The following is an 18841-nucleotide window of genomic DNA, read 5'->3' as shown; positions in this document are numbered from 1 at the left end:
AGTGCATAAGCAACCCCCTCTCACCCTAAAGTATGATCACCAAATTCAGCCAATGGAAGACTAAAACCTGTGTCTCTTCTAGCTGAGAAGCAGTATTTTAACAAACAACTGTTGTTTTCTTGGTACAAAGTTGGTCAATTATAGTGTAACCAACAGAAATAATTTATTTCTTCTTTTTTATAAAAACAAGTTATTCTGAAAACTAGTAAGAAATTATTTCATGCAATTCAAGGAGTGTTTTCTTTCTAATTTACAAAGCTGCCATACCCTGTCTTCATTTTTTTTTTTAAATGTACAGTGATGGGCTGATCTCAGCTAAGACTTACTGATTGTTTCAGGACTTCAACTCCAATTTTAAAGAATAGTCACGTTCAAGTCACACAATATTAAACCATTCTTCATCCTGTGATTACAATTTATGTAACATATTGGCCTTCTACTTTTAGTATACTAGATACTAACGAGTCTGCAAAATACAATATACTTGGAGGATGCCTGATGTATTATCAAGACATTTTGTCATTTAAATCTGTGACTGCTGAGAAACCTGTGCTAGAATTTGGCCTACTGTGTTACTTAATAAGATATTAGGAGAAGACAAATATTATTCTGGATCCTACTGCTAGCTTCTTTTATTTAAGGAAGAATTGATAGTTCTTCCTTTATTGCATAGATTTGCTTGCATAGAATTAATTTTATTTAACTTTTCAATATGTTTTTCTAAACCTTAAAAGTATGCAACCTTTGTCAATGGTAACATAACCAAGAGTAACAGTAAGAAAAACAATGTCTTATAAAGTGTTGACTTTTCATTTTATGTCTAGATTCTACTACATACACGTGTTTTGCATCTCAGTCATATCAGTCTAACATATCAATGGCACAGCAAACACAAATGTGCCAAGAGAATGCATGGACTTATAAATATAAATAGGCAATTACTTTACTAATCCACTGGATCATAAAACATTCTTAATCAAAGCATTTGGCATGAGAATAAAAAACAGTAAAGGACATGTGATGTCTTTCAAGAAAAGATAAAATTACAGCACGATCCAATTTAATACCCTTTAAAACAGATATTCTTAACATGTCAGGCTTGATGCTGTTGAATCACTTTCTTATATTATGAAACCCAGGAAGAACTGCAAAGTTTTATCTTTTCCTCTGTGTTCACCATTCAATGCTATTTACAATCAATGGAAAAACCTAATGAAAGCACTAAAATAGCACAAAAGTATTTCCATGAACAACTATCATACGCTTCCATAAACTTTATGTTTTATCTTTTCAAAAGCTGCTGTGGTTTAATAAGGTTTAGCCTTTTACTTTTAATCTTATGTTACAGGAGCAAGAAAGGACTCATTCCTGCTCTGGCATGTTGCCGTGTTGTCATGGATACAGAAGTATGGTCCATCATTTCTACCAGTTAACAAACAAGAGCACTTGGCAGGATTTACTAGCTCTGTAGTATTGTTAGCTGCATAGGGCTTTAAGTAAGCAAATGGTTCATAGTTTTAGAATAATACTTGGGGTTATGTGGGGGCATGCACACACGACATATCTTCCTTTAGAATTCAAAAGGTAAATATTATGTTATGTAAATTTACCCTCCTGGTTTTTAAATTCAGTTTATTTTGCCTCTTGTTTTGGGGAAAATGTTTGAAGATTACATCATTCAAGATTAGATCATTGATTAATCATTGAAGATTAGATCATTCTGTAATGTGGCAGGAAGCCTGGGGTAGTCATCTACTAACTGCATAAACAAATGAGTTACATCTTTATATGTATGAAGAAAAAAATGTAGTTTGTCCATTTTAATGGGGAAAAGTCAATTTAATGTGGCAGCACAATGTTTGGTGATGTTCTCATTGTCTTTAGTAAAAGATAGTCCTTTCTCAACTCAGAGACTACAAAGATGAAATTCAGTCATACCAACATGTCTGTCAACAGCTACAACAGGCTTCATTTGATTCTAACAAATCAGCATCTTATGTTGATGAAAGGATATAAATTAAATGCCTTAAGCTTGTGTTTCAAGAAGTAAAAGCACAGATAGTTAAGAATGCTATATTTAGCACAGTATATTATGCTTCACAAGTCTTAGCTAGGGACTCTAATTTACTAAAAGAAACGAAAAAAGAAATACCAAATTAAATTAGGTTAAAAAATCAAGTAAAAAAACTCTAAAATGACAAACCTTTAATACTTTGAAAGAGAATTTACTGAAAAATAATATCATTGTATTTTATACAGAGTTTAAAAAGCAGTTACATCTTTCTTTTTTTGCTCAAAAGACCTGTATGGTATGATGATGTTTTCAGTTATACACACACTATGTGTATGACTACGATGTCCTATTAGGTTTAGTTTTTGGTGTATCTTTGCTGGTTTGCCTCAGTAAATCTATTTTAAAGCTAGGCAGAGTAAGTAATTAATGATTGTAGTGGTTTTGCCCTGAGCCAGGTTTTTTGGTAGCTGGAGTGCTACCAAAAGAGTAGCCAGAAGCTTCCCCTGTAGCTGACAGGGTTAGGGCCAGTCAGTTCTAAGCTGGACCTCGCACCTGACGCAGGTCTGGCCAATTAGTGATGTAAGTAACGCCTCTGTGATTAATATATTTGAGAAAGAGAAGAAGTTGCTAAACTGCAGCAGCAACAGAGAGTGAGAATATGAAAACATCTCCACAGACACCAAGGTCAGTGGAGAAGGAGGGGAGGAGGGTGCTCAAGCCCTAGAAGAAAGACTCTCCTGTGACCTGTGGTGAGGACCATGGTGAGGTAGCTGTGCCTCTGCAGTCCATGGAGGCCAGCAGGGAGCAGAGATCTCTGGGCGCTAGTACCTCTGCAGAAAAAATACCTTCATGTTTTATTTTACCATTATATGGATGATATGCTGATTGCAGGAAAAGACCTGGACCAGCATCAGATTCTACAAGAAGTGAAGTGACAGTTGAGCATCTCTGGGTTAGTGATCTTGCCAGAGAAGGTACAAATGCATGTCTCTTGGAAATATTTAGGTAATATTATCACTGATGTGTGCATTTATCCTCAGAAGGTGGCAATTAAAACAGAAATTGCTAATTTAACAGATATTCAAAAGCTAATAGGTGATATCCAATGGGTATGAACCATAAGTGGCATCGTGAATGAGGATCTTGTGCCACTAATGCCTTTGTTAAAAGGCTCAGTAGAGGCTGATAGTGAGTGATAACTGTCCTGGCAGCAAATATAAACAATAGAAAGATAGGAAAAAAGACAGTCAATAACTACAGCCATCGATATGATCCTGACTTGTCAATTAACATTGCTGTGATAAGTCAAAACCAGCATGTAATGGCAGTCTTGATGCAGTGGGATTCAGTAGCACAAGACCCATTGAGGATCTTGGAGTGGATATTTTTGCTATATAATTTGCAAAATACAATCACCACGAGACTAGAGGTAATTGTGAAAATAATAGTTAAGGCCAGAAAATGTCTACTGGAAATAGCAGGGATTGAGGCAGACATTATCTTTGTTCCTCTCATAGATGAATTCTTGAACTGGGCACTGTAACAATCTGATGAATTACAGTGGGCCTTATTGTCATATTCAGAGACTATAAATAATCATTATCCGGCCCATAAATTGTTTTCTGTTAAATTTCAAATGGAAGACCGGCCATTGAGATCAGCAGCACCCATTAGAGGCCTGACTGTTTTTACCAACGCAAGTAAGATCCAAGCCAAAGCAGGAGTATTTTGGTGGGAGAATGAACAATGGCAAAACCTAACTGTTCACTCCCCAGGCAGTTCAGTTCAAATGCTGGAACTGATGGCTGTAGTTAAAACTTTCGAGAAATGGCCAGATGTCCCATTAAACATCATCTCTGATTCCCTCTACACAGTTGACACCGTCACTCGATTAGAGAGAGTGTTGTTGAAAGAAATCTCTAATCAGAATCTGTATAACTTCTTTCTACAGCTCTGGCATCAGATAAATGAACATCAAACTGCTTATTATATTGGACATATTCGAAGCTATTCAGGCTTAAAAGATGGCCTATCAGTTGGCAATGAAATTGTTGACAAGATAGTAGCAGCTCTTTTATTAATACCTATGGGGCTAATAATTGACAAATTTTCTCAAGCCTAAAGATCGCACGATTTTTTTCACCAAGGTGTGAAAATGCTGGCAAAGCAGTTTGACCTGACCATATAGGACACCCAGGGTATTGTTTCCACATGCCCTGCATGCCAGATTCAAATTGGTCTAGGAGTAGGAGTCAATACCAGGGGTCTGGCACCATTAGGAATATGGCAATTGGATATCACTGTCTGTGCTCCCTTTGGACAATTTAAACAAATACATGTCACTATTGATACCTATTCAGCCATGGTTTGGGCCACAGCCTTAACGAGCGACCGTGCTCGAGACATCATAAGACATTGGAGGAGTTGCTTTGCAGTCCTTGGTGTTCCACGAGAGATAAAAACTGATATATATTGGGATATATAGCCAGTAGAACACATAAGTTTCTGAACTTCTAGGGTGTTAAACATACTACTGGAATCCCAGGCAATTCTACTGGTCAAGCCATTATTGAATGTACTCATCAAACCTTAAAAGGAATGCTAATGAGACTTAATGATTGTAGGACCAATGGAAAAAAACAATCTTGAGGAAAGAACCAAGTGATCCACCCTCAATCCATCACCCTATTAAAATGTAAACCCTGTCAACTGTGGCACCACATATGCTACTGTAAATTCCTCCAGCAATCTGTATCACATTAAAAGAATTGAAGAACTTAACAAGACAGCCAATGGAAACTTGAAAGCAAAAATGGTGTGTTTTCTACAGATGAAGAGATATTTCCAACTTACAGATAATGCTCACAGATAAGCATGCTAAAGAAGTTGAAGAAAAGTCCAAAACTACATTCAGGAAGCAGAAATATTAGTGGAAGTACAGAGAACTCATCCCTTCTTGCCAGTGTGCGTCCCTCCTAGCAATATATATCAGATTATGTTTATTTTAAGTTTATGGATTTTTGAATTATATTGTTCAATGATGTAGCTGTTATTGACCTTTTGTTGTAAACTCATGGCCATGGGTAAAAATATTTATGTTTTCTTCATGTACCTTTAATTTTGAAATGTGTTGCTGAAGGCTGGCTGGTCCAAAAAGAAAAAGGGGGGGAATTGTAGGCACAAATGTGGCTTGGACTAGCCAGCTTGAATAAAGATGGTAGGGACAAGTTAATGCAGCTGGCAAGCTACTTCCAATTATCAGAAACAGGTGCTGCAATTTAATCAATTGGGCCCTGGGTGATCACATAGATGGAAGCAGCGTATAAGGAAGTAGCTAGCGAAGGAAGGGTGGCTTTGACTCAACTCTGGTGGTTTTACTGTTGCCGGTGTATATCTCTGTATGTGCATTACCTAGATTTGCTACATGTTTGAATGAATATTGCTTGCACCACTACAACACTGACGGAGGAAGGAAGGAGAGTCCTGAGAACAGGGAGGGGTGGGAGAAGGTGTTTTAAGACTCGGTTTTATTTCTCATCTAGACACTTGTATGCCCAGGGAAATAAATAACCAATTATAACAACTAGTATATTTTTTTCTCTTACTGGTAATTCCTGAATGCAATGGAAGTCATATTGTAGTTATATCCAAAAGGATACTGATGCAAGTAAAGGCTATGGTAGCATACCCTGCTGTTATAGGCCAGGTAGGCCTGAAAAATACAAATACCTTGAGTTGCTACACTGTATGTTTAAACACTTGAAGCTCCATGTAAAATAATATTTCTTTTAAAATGATGAAGGCAGACACAGTGTGCTTATAGAAAACCATCAAATATTGATTTACAAATGTATTCTCAAGTTAAGACTGAAATAATTATTTTTTCCTTTTTTTTCAGTGGGGCGAAATAAATCAAGGGAGCTAAAAGATCCTTATGGCTTCTAAGAGAGAACAAAGTATAAAAATATCTCTCAAAAACAAACCTTCTTTTTAGATTATTGTTTTGCAGGACTAAATATGGGTAAGATTTCTATCCTTTGATAAATAACACTACTGTTGGAAAGCAGACATTGTTCCTCCTTCCTCAGAGAGCAAGTATGGTAAGCAAAGCTGTGCTTTAAACTACATATCATCCAGTGCCAAGAGAGTTAATTTAAATTTGGTTAGAAATGTCTCTGCTTTTGAAATGAATGTAGCCTGGCAACTTCAACTGAGAACCCTTCATAGGGCCTCAATTATGTATGCAGCTTCTTTGAGAAATATTTTCACACATCTGACCCAAGGCTTGCAAAGCTGTTGCGATAAAATAAAACTGTATGTAGGCAATGGTTCATTTCGGTACAATCTCTGCATTTCTGTACTCCTCCTACCCCGGGTGCACACATAAAAAACATACAAAAACACTTATTGTGCGTTGGTTTCTTGCATTGTCTCATCCACTGCCAACTGAATACAAACTTAACATGTTTGATGTTTGTTCTAGCATTTAACCTGCACACTTGTTGGGATTTTTTTAGGAATTTTGAGACAGTCTGCCAGGCTGCCCTTGTCAAAGCAACATGTGAAACCAGAGAGAAAGAAAATGGGATAAACATGCCATTTCTTTTTCTTTTTTTTCCCTCAAAATGGCTTTGTCTATGTGCACACACCACTAGCAAATGTCCTTCTGTTGTACAATCAATTTCATGTGTCAAGTATTCATATGCTAATGGTGGTACAGTTTCTCACTTTTTCATAGATAAATTGGAAGGACTGTTACAGACAGTGAAACACAAGAATAAACAGCTTTCATTTCAAATGTGATAAATTACTTTCCATTCAAATAACAGGCAACACATGCTACTGACCATTATTGTTTCTATTCATTGCAAGTTTGCCGTCTGTTTTTCTTAGAATGCTTAGAAAATATTTAGCAGATATAGCCAAAGTTGATGCAAATAATTTAATTTCCTTAATGTACTTTTTAGTTTTGGCATGTGAAGTAAATCTTTGCTCAGTTTTCACTGGCAATGAAAGTTTTGCAGATGACATAGACCTATGGAGAATTCATAATTTTTTAAAGTTTACAATAGGTAGGATTTGAAGACTGGGATATATCCTTGAATATGTTAACAAAATATTCTATATGTTGCATGCCCAGAATCCATTACTTAAGAATGCTGCTGGCAGAGGATTTCCTAAATGTAGCATAAAGTAGGAACAGAAGAAAATAGTAGCTAACATCTTTTTGTTCTGTTGCAAGATCAACATTTGTTCAACACATGAAGATTAGGAGTTAGAAATGATCATTTATATTTTGTATCTGAAGTAAAATAGGATGGCTTTCAGTGCTTATATTTTTTAGGTATTAAATAAGTATTTGGCACAAATAAAATAAGCTTGTTTATTAAGCAAAGATTTTTTTTACAAACGCAAAATGGATTTACATTTCTACTGATTGAAAATGTATGGATTGACATAACATAGTCAAGGATGATATCTGTGTCCTCAATTCAGACATGAAAACACATATCTATGATTACATTTCCCACAGTCTATCCATAAAAGTAAAAAAAATCCCAAGTTAAACTTACAAGTCAAGACACTGTTAATTACATTAGGCACTGGCAAACATCTGTGCCACCCCTCTGAATTCTAAGTCACTTGACACTGCCCTAGCCCATGGAGGACGGTAATGTTAACTACAATTAAACATGATACCTGAGAACCATGTACATTTGGGCTTTTGCTTGCCTTGGTGGAAGGTAAAACATCAATGCCAGCTAAATGCATGCAGTATCAGGTTACCACAGACATACAGTAAAATCTTAGGCAGTGCAAGAAGTACAGTCCTTACTGTGGCCTCAACTCATCCAGAACATGTCATCCTATATATTTATGATATATAGCCAAGAGAGTAGCTCTACATTGGATATTTTTTTTAATTACAAAACAATGTGAAATCCTACTGACACAAAACATCTACAAGAGACTGATGGAGTTTGGGACAGTAAAGCTTGATTTATAAAACACACAAGATTTCTTGTTTTAAATGTGCCTACTTCATCTTGAAAATGCGTCACTTCATGAGAGAAGTTAAGGCTTAGAGAGGAGATGATTGTTGTGGTACTTGAAAAGAGATGTTGCATATACTTCAGGTAAGAGCATTAAATAATAAGCAACAAGAGAAATGGAGATGAAAGCCTTTGCTGACCAGCTAGCATGTAAACCATGACTCTTCTACTTTATAACAAAGTACACATTGTCCTCACAAAACATCAGCATCCAGGTAGCATTCTTAACAAGAAGGTGTTTGTTTCTGAAGAGATACGCCCACAGGCACTTCCAGCTCTGTAAAAGTACAGACTCTCAGAGGTAAATTTCCAGCTTTATGTGCACACACCGTGTGCATTTTTAAAATGATGATGGTACTGCTGATGTCCTCCAGCTGTTGGCCAGAAGAGTCCCTTTTCCATATCTTCTTTTTACATAGCAATTGCATCGATGCATGAGAATGTCAAACTGAAAAAGGAATTAACCAGACTGCACATAATCTCATCTAAGAATTTCTACAGGTGTCTGAAACAATGATGACCAGAGCACAAAAGAAATGTCACAGTGTCAGGGCTCCACTTTTTCTGGGAGGAAGAAGAAGGAAACTGAATAGAAAAGGATATTTGCAATTTTGATGCCCAATCATGTTCTGCTGTAGAGGTTACAGAGCTCATCTGCTCTGCCCTCGGAGGGCTCATGACCCATTATTCATCCTGTGTGCTTGCAGACGAGTGTATAGTCTGGTTCAGCAAACACTTCTGCACTTGCTTGACTTTAAGTATGCAAGTAATCCTATTGGGGTGAACGGTCAGCATATAATTCTGGGAGCAATGACATTGACAACATCTCAAGACTAATACAAAAACAAGAATCAAAGTCCTAATGCCTTGAAGGCTGATGAAAATCTGTTTTCACCAAATTTTTATCTAGTTTGCTAAAAAAGAAAAAAGTGAAAGTGTTCAGCAAAAATATTACTCCTTCAAAACCAGAAAATATGCAGAATATTGACGAGTGAAAGGTTTCTTCCTCAAATGTAGAGCACAAAAATTAGATCAAAATAATGAAATTTATACTAACCATGACAATTTTTATATAAACCATGATAAAATGTTGGGATTTTTTAATAGGATATCTTCTTCCAGACCTCAGCCAAAAATCATACATTCAAAGGCAAATAAATATGCATGGTAAGAGTTATCAGTACTTTAAACAGAGAATACAACTACTAAGAATGTGCATTTGGAAATGCTAACATCTACAGTGCTGTGTTGCAGCTATGTGCAATGAGTTGCCTTTTTAGAATAGTTTCAGAATGATCAGGAAAACATACAACTAAATTCTAAAATGAGCAAAGAACCGAATGATACTCTAGTTCTAAGAGTGCTGGAGGGGGTTTTGCGGTTTCTGCATCGCTATCAGGAAATGAGGAAAACTGCAGCATGGGTAAGAAGAGTGTGGACTCTTTCTCACATCCCCAAGAAGGTGGCCCAAGGAAGTAGAGGACTAAAACTATGATTTACTCCACTGTGATTCAATGTGCACTCCACAGCTGTGAGGTAACTTCTTCCCACAAGAATCTAGTGAAGATATTTATCCATGCCTCACTCTTGAAACTACAAGAGAAAGGCATTAAAATTCATAATTATTGTAATTTTTAAATGTTAATCTCCTCAGATTTGTTCTTAGGATATGTCAAATTAAAGTTTACTTAGAAATGCTTAAGCTGATAGATAGTGAATGCTAGGCAGATAAAAGGTGACAAGCAGGTCAAGGAGAAGAAGATGTACACAAGGTTACAATCATCACACTTTACATCTTTGCAAAATTTTTCATCTAAGGCCTGAACTCAGAAGTTTTACAAGCAGTTTTTTTTTTTAAGATGAAATGCCACAGCTAATTAAGTTTTTCATAAATGACAGGAAGTGATGGATTCATCTCCAAGCACTCCCTTCTGCCCACCTTTCTGAGGTGAGAAGGCTCCATCTGCAATGGGCAAAGGCTCTGAGACTCCATGGAAATGGCATATTTGGAGAACAGGGAAGCAGCACAAGAGGCTCAAGTGCTGGTGTGTTCCTCTTCCAGGGATTACAAGGGCAGCACCACACTGTACTGTAGCAGGACATCTTGTGTGACAAAAAAAGTGTCTGGTCAATTGCCTCCTCACTTCATCTCACTCTTGAAGCAGAAGCCCTATCTTTTTAGAGCCTAAGAGGAAGAGAGGGAATGTTTATGGCCCCAAAATCTTGCTTCTTTTCTGCACAGGATCATAGAATCATAGAATGGTAGGGTTGGAAGGGGCCTTTAGAGATCACTATGCTAGGCTGTGTCTCTTAAGAAGCATTTGACCCTCTCAATTTCAGGTATGTATAAAATTTTAAAAGTCTATTACTGTTGCAATTGGGATTTTGTTTGCAATTGCAATTACTATTGATTATTATTATGATTATAATTACTGTTATTGACCCATAAATTCCCAAAGCCGAAAACTGGCATGATTCATCAGATGACACCAGTCTGACATTCTGAGCACCACAGGCCACTGCATTTCACCTGTTGTCTCTTGCACTTTGCTCGGGGACTGCTGCTGTTTGACTGAAGTGTTGTTTGTGTTTAGCTAAAGAACATCTTCCAAAAGATTACCAGTCTTCATCTGAGAGATGTAGATCCTATAGCTTCCTTCAGTAATCTGATGGTTGCTCAGCCTTCCTGACAAAAACTGCCTAATTTCTTGTTTGAATCTGTTTGACTTCAGTTTCCAGCAACTGGTTCATCATGCCTTTTGCTGCTGGATTAAAGAGTCCTTAGTCTGTTGTCCACATGAAGGTACCTACACACTGTAATCATTAAGTGCTCTTTCAATCTGCTTTTTGATAAGGTGCACAGTTGCAGTCTTTATGCCTCTCACTGTAAAGCATTATCTTCTGTATGATTCATTTTTAGTTTTTTTTTTCTACTCCCTTTCTGACCTTGCAACCTCTTCATTAAAAAGAGCTCAGAACTGAACTATTTTAATGATGGTTTTACTATTGTGGAGAGCAAAGAAAAACTCTATACGTATTTGCCTGGGTAACACCACCCTTGAGATCTTTTTCTCAGTTGTTACTGACTAAAGTGCTGTCCCATATTTTGCAGTCATTGATTGCTTTCTATGTGCAACTTTTGTATATCTATACTGAAACAAGCAGACTCCAAGTGTTAGGTGCAACAGATTGCTTTATTTGGTTGTCCTCATCAGTGTTTAATACGATGTCATCAGTGATTTTAGAGTTAGAACCGAATCATCAATTAAAATATTGACAAGCACTACTGATGCTCCTCTTCCCTACAGATCCCAGCAGAAAAACCCTATTGTCACATTCTTGGTTTCAGAACCACCCATTAGCCACTCTTCAACCCATTCACCATTTAATCATTGAGGGGAGGAAGATAAAAGCTCTTCTATACCATTTTACACAGGGTCATAGTAGTAGTTTTATTCACAAGTTAGTTCTATTTGACAAAGTTTGTTTCCGTTTATCACTTTTATTTCCCTCTCAGTTGATTCTTTTTTCCTACTAGTTCAAGTCACGTGAGTAGGACCACTTGGCCTTTCTGAATATTGGCACAGCAACATTCTCCCAGTCTTCTGACATTTCTCTGTTATTTCAAGGTTTATTAAAAATTAACATTAGTAAATGAGTGCTCTCTCCAGCCAAGTTTTTTAGGACTCCTGGTTAAAATTTATTCAAGTCTACTGGCAGACATCGTTTAGCAACTATTAATTGACTGGAAAATACTTATTAACTTCATTAAAGATGATTTTTATGTAAGAATGTCATTATTGTTTCCAAATGGAGAAGAGAAATAACTATTATTGTTTCTGGGTTGCCTGTCTACTAATAGGCTCATAACAACAATTGAATCCCAAGTTTTTTGGATCTTTTTTGTTCCCAGTGCATTTTTTTTTAAAGTTCATAGATCCATCTCCATATTTTTCAAATACTTGTATCTGTTTTTTGCTGTAAAGATGCCTTGAATTTCTTTCTTGTGTCTTAAATATTCCAATTACCTACAGAAAAATTATCTTCCATACCAATTGCAATTCTGTTTGTCATGCCACTTTTAAATTTTAGGGTTTTAAAAAAAATGTATATGTTACTTCACTTCTTTGCTTAGCAGAGAAAAAAAATAGTTTTTCTTGTGCAATCACATTTTTTTATCTGTCTTATATATTCAACTTACAGAGCTCTTAATTTTCATTCATACCCTTAATTCTAAATAATTCTCCAACATATCCTTACATTTTCTCTGTCTGTGAGACCCCAGTTTGAAATCACGACATAGATACCACATTAGTACTTAAATTTCTCCTCCTTTTAGTCACACTGAATGTAATCAAGTCAAAATCACTGATTCTTGGGCAGTAACCAGCATCCAATGATTAAGTCTTTCTTTTGTCCATCTTGATGAGATCTATGGCAGGATTATTTATTTTCATATAATTTGTCTTTGAAGACGGGCTATGATCATCTCTAATCTTTAGTAGAGCTGTGGATTTACTACTGAGGAGTTTAATCATGTGGCCCACAGTAAGCCGTAAGACACCTATATATTTTTCACAGTCTTTCTATTTTTCACTTTTACAAGTCAAGTTGCAAGTAGATTTTTAAACTGTTGATGAAATCTTTAATTTTATTACAAAAATAAAAATTGAAATCCTTACAATAAAAGAAGTAGATAGTGGTAGAAATGCTATGGATAATAATTGTTTTCTCGAAATGGTCTGGAACCAGCTCTAATTGCTAGGGAACAATTAAATAAAGTAGAATATGCAAGGAAATATTTTTACAAGCAGTATATTTTTCATTAAAACTTCTGATAGCTGTTATGTAACACCATTGAAAGTAATAAATTCAATTATTTCCATTTAATTATGTAAGAAGGAATTAATAACTTCAGTTTTTATGGATATTTTTCCCTTTTAATTTCATGTTATCTATTTAAATACAGTTACACTCTGTCCAGAGTTCTGAGCTTTCTGTTCAGGTGTTTCAAATTCCTGTTTCTTGCAATTAGGACCTTATCTGCAAATATGCAAGTCAGCTGCCTGAGTTTGCACTTTGGTTCAAACAGAGAAGTTAACCTCTATCTCAAATCTTGTTTGTCACTTAACCTTCAAGCACTATTTGATTCAGTTTGGGGACTGAAAAAGCGGTAATCTAATACAGTCTTTTGAACCTGAAATGGTGAATATGAGGTTGCTGCAGGATCAATTGCAAATGCAGCACCACAAGATATATTATTTCCATAATTACTAATGTCTATGAAAACTAGGCAAAGTGATCTGTGTTAATGTAGCAATACTGTGTCCCGAGAAATTATGATTTCATTATAAGAGCTCAATCAAAAGCAAATCAATTGAGAAAAATGTGGGCTGAGAAACTGTTAATAGACTACAACCATCAGGCCTTTCCTCATCTTGCTTCAAAATAAGTGTAGGGTTTGGGCATTAATTACAAAACCTAAGAAACTTACAGCAAGTTAACTTGGAGGTAAGAGTTCCCACTGACTGCAAAATACAAAAAAAGGAAAAGACAAGAAGGAGGAACACAGGTGTTCACAACCTTAGACATTCACTCAGCTGAATCCAGGTTTTATAACTCAAACACCTCATGAAAAAAACAAAGATTTTGTCTGACTTCAGACACAGTGTGGATGCCATGTGTGACAGAAGAAATGAAAGAGAGGATGTTAGAGCAGGAAATGAGAAATGCTGAACCTCTGGGTCTCCCCAGGAGAAATCACTCTCCTTGAAATGTGATCATTGTTGCTATCTTCCCCACTGCCCTGTAGCATCTGAATATGCTACCTGAATGATAGCTAAGCCTGTGTTACGTTACTTGTCTTGCCTTTAATTTTGTAAGATAAGATCTTTGTCACACTTTCAAACTAAAAAACAAAAATAAATTGTGTTGTCTTTCTGAACATCAAATATGAAAAGGCTAGACTCCTAATATTGCATTTTCCTTTACTAAACTTGTCTGTATTTCACTAGCAGGAGTGTAAAATCGTCATTGTAATATTTATAAATTACTGACAAAATGAGTATCTAGGTATCTCCTAGTGAAGATATAAACAATCTTATGTCACTCCCCTCCATTCTTCTCAAGAGTATTCACACAGATTGACTTTAGACATTTAATTTAGATGCTTTAAATCAACCCCAAATACGTTTAACCCCTTCCATTGACCAACCAAGATATTGTGATAGGTGTGTTCATTCACATCTGAATCTAATGGTTTGTGCAATGTTTTCTCCAGTATTGACCAACAATCAACCCCAAAATTTCTGTCTTTGCAATACGTAGATTCATCTTAGAGTGTTATTATTTCATGTGTGCATGTGTGTGCTACTTGGTTTCAGTATGTGTAACTCAGTTGTTCATATCAGCTCCTGATTTTATTATAATTGTTGCTCTTCAGGATGTGAGAAGGGAGGAATTCTTCATGTTCCAGGAAAAAAAAAAAAGGGATATAGTCAGAATATTCTTATTGAGATCAACCCTCAGAACCCAGAAAACAGAAGAAAAAGAATGCAGTTATAGGAATTTGCATTTTTTAAAAAATAAACTTAAATCCATGGCTGTTGTTAGAGTCTTGGGAAACTGAGGCTGTTGATTGTTTGCTTGGCTGTTATTGGAGCATCAAAGTGACTTACAGGAGCAATCAAATCCTTCCTGTGTCATCTGCTTTCACATGAGCATGGCACCCAGGCCACATTGCATCTGCCTGAGATACAGACCTCAGTTAGGCTCAAGAACTTGACTCTAATGTGTAGATGTAGCCCACAAAAGTTCAGGTCAATTTGGGACTAATCTCATGTCCCAGCTGCAGCCCATAGTGTGTTTTGACACTAAAGGATTCTTCTGAAACCTGTCTCCAGTTGAGGGCTTGTGTTATGCAGAAGCTGCCATAACCTATTATGATGATGTTGCCTCTGAGGAAACAGTTTGGTGGGACTTAATAACCTCTTGCAGACCTGACATGACCTAGAGGAAGAGAGTAACACAGGAAAATGAGAGCTTCTTTTTCTTTTTGCACTTACACTACAGCTACAGGAATAGTGATAGCACAATTTAGCCAAGACAGAGGCTATCAGCTCCTGCTTGGCAACTGTTCTTACTATAAATAATGACTGCTTTTCAACCAACTGTTAGAATTCGGTTATGGTAGGTGAGCTAATACAAATGTATATGTAGCATCTTCATATGGAAAAGTTAAGATTCCTTTTTTTTAGTTACTGTAGGTGAAATAGGATTATGTATTTGAGCATACATAATCATAGAATCACAGAATGGTAGGGGTTGGAAAGGACCTTTAGAGATCATCTAGTCCAAGTATCCTGCGGAAGCAGGTCCACCTAGATCAGGTCACATAGGAACACATTCAAGCAGGTCTTAAAGACTTCCAAGGAAGGAGACTCCACAACCTCCCTGGGCAGCCTGTGCCAGGGCTCTGTCACCCTCACAGTGGAATAATTTTTTATTATGTTTAAAAGGAACTTTTTGTGCTCCAGCTTCATCCCATTACCACTTGTCCTGTTGCTAGATACAATAGAAAAAAAGGATGGCCCAACCTCCTGATATCCACCATTTATAAAGTTGTAAATATTAATGAGATCCTCCCTCAGTCTTCCCTTTTCTAGACTAAACAGCCCCAGTTCCCGCAGCCTTTCATCATAAGGAAAATAATGTAGTTCACTGTTACAAGGTTCTTTACTATGTTGCCATGAGGTTGGTTCTTTAGGGTCTTTTCAGAAACAAAAAGAGCCTCTCCGTTGATGATTTTCATGTTTGCCTTCTTTTGCTAACAGCTGTTACTGCTATTAGAGTACATAAGTCCTAGGAGAAGATTGTCACAGATCATCCCCAAAGAAGTGGAATATGAAACCACACAAGATGCATTTTTCAACAGCAGATATATCTGCCAGGCTACTACTCAGCAAAGTCCTTATTTATATGTATTTACTCAATACAGATAATTTTCTTGTACGGTATGCCTGGATACTTGTTATGTATAATATTAAAAGCTTTTGAGAGATGTATCTGTGCTGCCATATCATTAGGTAACTTTTCCCTCAGCCAAAACCAAGAATGATTTTCCCAAAAGAAATGTAACAATGATGTAGGTCTCACCCTGGGCAGGCATTGTAATGTGTAATTGTACTTTTGACATGAAAAGGGCCATAATTAAGCAACAAAATCAGAATTTCAATAAAGACATTGTAGAATCTCTCCTTCTATAGTGGTGGTACAACAATTTCAGTACAGAAAATATATTGAACATAACATCAGTATGTCTTTTATATTGTAAATACTAATTTTGAGGATGAAAGCAAAGCCTTTTTCCCCCCAGATTTTCTCTTTCTGGAGCTTAAGTTCATGATACTTGCCATATGCTATTCACACCTAGGTTTTACTATTTCCATTTAATAAAGAGTATAGATGCATTTCTTGATTCTTATTCATTGGTGCCAATGGAAAGGCAGAAATCTGCACTATACATCATTAACTCACTAAAACATATATCTCTTTTTCCATTACTTGCATGTGGAGTCTTTAGCAAACTGCAATGTGAACTAAATTTCATGAGCCCAATTGTCCAAGTTAAAGACTAGGTCTCAGAAGGAAGATTAAGCCTAATCTAAGCTAAAGCATGCTGCATAGCTTCATTTGATTCCTGCTTACAGAACGCCTTGATGCTTACTAGCAGAGCCAATGTATGAAAATAACCATGCTGTAGGAATAGTTAATATAATGTAATCTCTGAATGTGACACCTTATCTATGGGTATTAAAATATTTATGAAGTGGAAGTCATTGTTTATCTATAATTTTCTGACCTAAATTGTTTCCAGACACTAGAGTGCTGTAGAGAAATGGGAAGGAAGGAAGGAAGGAAGGAAGGAAGGAAGGAAGGAAGGAAGGAAGGAAGGAAGGAAGGAAGGAAGGAAGGATGGAAGGAAGGAAGGATGGAAGGCAGGCAGGCAGGCAAAATTACATAATTTTGCTCTGTTTGTCTTGATCTGTTCTTAAGTTTCCCATATGTACAGGTGTATGTCTTTCTCATTGTAGAATGAAAACCAAAATTTTCTTGTTTGGAATTTCAGTTGGAAATTCTGGTTGTTTAATTTTAATTGCATTTCTTAGCTCCCATCTAGTGACATATCACGTAACAGGTTTGGAGCTGAGACCAAAATGTGCTAGAATTCTAAAGGGATCAAAAAAGTAAAGGAGAAAATCCTTTCCAGCAACAGCTCCATGGCACATCCTGTCACACTGTTCAGAGTTTTGAGCCATGGAGAGAGAAGAACTATCATATGCAAGGAAACCACATCAGATGGTTGAAGAGCAAAATAAAGAGGAGAATCCTAGCACCTTTGCCCTTTTTACTACCAGCCTCCATGATAAAGGAAAAAACAAGTGAAAAGGAACAACCAAAAGCAAAAAAGGCAATTAAGAAGTTTCAAAGAGAGTGTGTTTATCTTTCCAGTCTTATTTCTTCAGCATTTAAATTGTTGTCAGGAAACCTTATACTTTTAATTGTTCCTGTATTTATAAAATTACATGTTTTTCTTTAAAAAATCCTTCTGAAATGGAATCTTCCTTTTAAGTGGAAATCACAATTCTGCTGCTCATTATCCAATAGCCACAATTAACCCACGGAAGGAATTATCTGGAAAAAGTGAGTACTTCTTTTCTTCTGCTGGAAGTAGCTTTTAAAACTTGGACAAGTGCTTGGCATAAAAAACACAGATTTTGTCTTTCTGAAAAAAAATCAGATTCTTCTACCAAAGTCAATCAAGAAATGCAGCTCATCAATCTACTCCAGCAATACAGATGAATCATATAGGTATGGGTCATATTTGGCACACTAAAGGTCTCTGCAGTTACATTTTATTTGCCTATGAATTCCTTTCCTTATGCAATTGATGTATGTATGATAGTAGATTAGGATCACTATTTTACTCTTCCGTTTTTTGTATTTAGGCCAAATAAGCCTGTCATTACAAGACTAATAAAAGACCTGCCTCTGAAGAAACTATGTTTATCTGTAAAAGCCCTGCTGGTCTCCGGTATTTTGTGGGAATGTACTGTTCTCTTTAGGTAGTATCAGACAAAAGAATTAAAAATATACTTTATATATTTATAGCACAAAAGAGACAATTACTTCCTTCCAAGAAAGCCACAGTTATTTCAGATTTCCTCAGTTTCATTCTTCACTTTTCTCCTTATTCTCAGTCCAAAATACCCCTCATCTCACCGTATTGTATTTCAGATATTTCTTTCCTTCCTTGTGTAATGATATCAGTTTGCTGTGTGAGTTCAATGGGAATGGAAAAGTTGCTTCCTGAAGTAAGAGGAGAGATGCATGAGTGCTGGGGGTAGGGATGACATGCATTCCCCAGAACTCCTGGACTGCATCTGGAGATAAATGGGCCTTATTGTTTTCTTCACAACATCAACAGCCCCCAGTAATTTGACTCTACTGTAAGTGCTATTATCCCATGGGAGCAGCAGTTATCCTCCAGTCTGAATGTGGCCAGGGAATGCAAGGTGATCTATGTGCAACACTTGATCTGTTGTTTAGGTGAAGGCTATAATGTGTAATCTATCCATATTGATCATAGCTCTATATTTTTTAACTAAGAGATTAATTTTTGATGTGTCTAATTCTCAAAGTTTGGCTGGAGTTGAACAATATTTTGAGGACTACTGAGAGAAGAATATTCATGAAAAGCAAGTGATTATGTGAA

Source organism: Colius striatus, chromosome Z (assembly GCF_028858725.1).
Source record: "Colius striatus isolate bColStr4 chromosome Z, bColStr4.1.hap1, whole genome shotgun sequence".
Lineage (NCBI taxonomy): Eukaryota > Metazoa > Chordata > Aves > Coliiformes > Coliidae > Colius > Colius striatus.
This window is presented reverse-complemented; position numbering follows the sequence as displayed.